The sequence below is a fragment of the Anomaloglossus baeobatrachus genome, chromosome 5, assembly GCF_048569485.1.
Source record: "Anomaloglossus baeobatrachus isolate aAnoBae1 chromosome 5, aAnoBae1.hap1, whole genome shotgun sequence".
Classification (NCBI taxonomy): domain Eukaryota; kingdom Metazoa; phylum Chordata; class Amphibia; order Anura; family Aromobatidae; genus Anomaloglossus; species Anomaloglossus baeobatrachus.
The window spans coordinates 406595678-406598820 of record NC_134357.1 but is presented as its reverse complement, the minus strand read 5'-3'; the positions used below and the strand labels follow the sequence as shown (position 1 = coordinate 406598820).

The 3143-nt window shown below is 47.5% G+C and overlaps 1 non-coding gene across 1 annotated transcript; it reads right to left on the bottom strand.

The window, feature by feature from the left end:
• Positions 1-1332: 1332 nt before the first annotated feature.
• Positions 1333-1517, bottom strand: LOC142313446 (U2 spliceosomal RNA). Its single transcript, XR_012754473.1, has one exon. It is a non-coding gene; the product is annotated as a U2 spliceosomal RNA (small nuclear RNA).
• Between the last annotated feature and the right edge of the window lie 1626 nt (positions 1518-3143).

Sequence of the window (3143 nt, the reverse complement as noted above, 5' to 3'; positions counted from 1 at the left end):
CCAGACACAGAAGGCAGATAATGGCGTTCTGACGGGCAGATGCCCGTTTTTATAATGCAGGGACATGTGACATGGACATCCTATCACACATGCCGTTGCTTCTCTGGCTAAAAGTCCACTTAGCTGTGTGTGTGTGTCTGGGATTGGCTGACATGCTGGCCCGCCCCACAACAAGTGCGCGCTTAGGGAAGGAAGACAAGGAAAAAAAAATTATTAGCCATTATCCCAGCAGCAGTGATCTGAATGTGCTGTTCTTGCACACTATATGCTGAAATTTCATAATAGTGTGAGTCACAGAGTGACTTACACTATTACAGTGGAAAGCCAGCTAGTAATTAGCTTGGCTTTTTGCTGCTAGAACCGTTCTTGAACGTAACTAGAACTATTGAGCTTTAGCAAAAAGCTCGAGTTCTAGTTCGATCTAGAACAGCCCCCAAAATCACTCGAACCGCGAACTGGAAAACCATGAACCACGAACCGCGCTCAACTCTAATTGTGACGCCAGTGTTCCGTCTCTTCATGTTGTGCACTGTTCAAATAGAAAATAAATCAACAACAGGCAGACTACAGAAAAGCTTACTAACAAAGGTTAGAGAGGGGCTTTCTGAGAGGGCTTTTACAGTTTGTCTATTCCCAATTAGCCGTTTAAGTATGCTTAATGAAAGTACTAATTCTTTCATAGGCCGCCCATTCTTAGTATTTGACATTACTTATGTTGCAGTATCAGACTTCGCAGCAGGTTGCAACACATTCATCACCCATGCCTGTCCCCAGTTGGGCTCAGAAGCTAAATGTCTATCATGACCTCTCTTTTTGAAAGTCCAAGAGCAAGCAAACTCTTACTCCAGGAGAGGGAGCCAGCAGATCAGGGAAAAGATAATCATTGCTCAAAGAAAACACCAAAAAACAATGCATGGTAGGAATAAACAGGAAACTTTCATTGGAGTGGAAGTTGATAGATAGATAGATAGCACCTGATGCCAATTCTAGATCTTCTCCTCACACCTGCAGTCACTGCAGCAGCAGCTGAATCCACTTTGTTCAAAAGGGATCTATTCCATTCAATTGCAAATGCTGTAGATAAGATTGAGAACAAGATACTGCACGGGACATAGCAGAGTTGGTCAAGTTGAGTGGAGATGAGTTTGCTATTTGGCGCAGCTTTTGGATGAATAAAGCAAGTAAAAAGTGTGAAAGATAAAAAAGGGGGAAAGTGTCAAAAGTGATGGGCTAAATTGAGGTGCATATGAAGTGGTTTGCTTTCTTTCAATTCATTAATCGGTTTAATATTGATCAGGTGAATTGAGTTCTGCTTTTGGAAACTGGGTTAAAAAGGGGTGCACTGGTCCTGGAGGTACTGCAATAAAAGTTCAATGCATGGAGTGGACAGAGAAAGCTCTTTTGCCATCTCCCTGTTCTAAAAATCCATTTATTAGATGGTCCCCAAATAGGGGACGTATCAGATATTAAACTGATAAGAACAGATGAGATTTCATCCGCAATTTTTCAAAATCTAGGTAGCCCCGAAGGCAAGCAGGCCACCACACAGAAGCGCAGTGCCTGAGTGATCGCCTCCCGAGCCCGGGAACCAACCAGCACAAGGGGACATAAGCACCAGAAGGCGCAACAGCCCCCCAGGCCGGCAGTTGTGCAAGCCCGGGCTCCTCCCAGCCAAGACCAAGGCAATCCCAATGAAGGGACTACACTTGATCTTAGCCAAAAGGCCGAGAAGCAATAACCCGAATTGGTTTCGGCCTTGGGTGGCACCCTGGCCTATGCCGGACACATCTTAGGGAGAGGGAGACAAACCCACGCCTACAGAAGACATTTTGTCACCCAAGCCAACCCTTGAAAAGGCTGTTTTGCAGAGCATAAACAAGAAGAATGGTGCGTTTTGCAGCCGCCACCCACTGCAATGAATCTGAATAACTCCTCCTTTTGGGCACAAGCACCTCCCCTCCCCCTTGCGGACTTTCCAATTCATGATACAAAAAGACAGACAAGACAGTACAGGGCAGGACAGGACAGGACAGGCTGCCTGACTTTCCGTCACTGCCACCCTTTGCCATCCTTACCCGTAGAAATCCCGTCCACCATCCCCAAACCCTAATCTTTTCCCTTCCCCTCCCAGCCCCCAATCCCTGCCCTCTGTACCCGTCCCACCACCCGCATCCCTTCCCCTGTCATCCCCCTACCAGCCGGGAAGAAAAGTGTTTGCCCCCTCCTTCCCCTAGCCCACCATCCCACCCAAAGAGCAACTTCTGCTGTGCAACTGGCTTTCTAGGCAGCAGCGCTATTGTGATGTCAGCGGGGGGCATTGTGACGCCAGTGTTCCGTCTCCTAATGTTGTGCACTGTTCAAACGGGAAATGAATCAACAACAGGCAGACTACAGAAAAGCTTACTAACAAAGGTTAGAGAGGGGCTTTCTGAGAGGGCTTTTTACAGTTTGTCTTTTCCCAATTAGCCATTTAAGTATGCTTAATGAAAGTACTAATTCTTTCTTAGGCCGCCCATTCTTAGTATTTGACGTTACTTATGTTGCAGTATCAGGCTTTTTAGCAGGTTGCAACACATTCACAACACTGTAAAATTGCAGCAGTGTGATAACCCAAAAATGGGGGGATGGAGAAGATGTACACCATAGATTAATTAATTATTAATTTGCTTCAAAATAAGTGCAACAATATAAATCCCCATTGGGACTCACCACAGCAGCAATGGAGGATTTAACCCAGACCCCGCACAGACTCCCAGGCAAGTTGTGATGATGCGCGTCCTCCGGCGTGCTGCCTGCGAGCGGCAGCTGGGAGCGAGCCCGCCTGGTGCGCACGCGCGGGTACCATGGTGACGCGTCCCGTAGTCCCGCGCGTGCGCCATACATAGCGGTGTTCTGCGTTCCCTGCTGCCCTCCGTACTCGGGCGCCGGCGCACGCGCAGTTGAACCATCACAATTAGTATTGATTGTGCACAACCCACTTGTCCCCAATAAAATCTCCGCATACACATTTCACTAATACCTCCTTTTGATAAAGCAACGCTGCGAAACAGCTGTCAAGGAGGCTTTCCTTGCCTCCACAACCAGCCCTGTACTACCTGGTATAGTAATCTATCCTGCCTATCATAGGTGACCCTCTTTGCCGG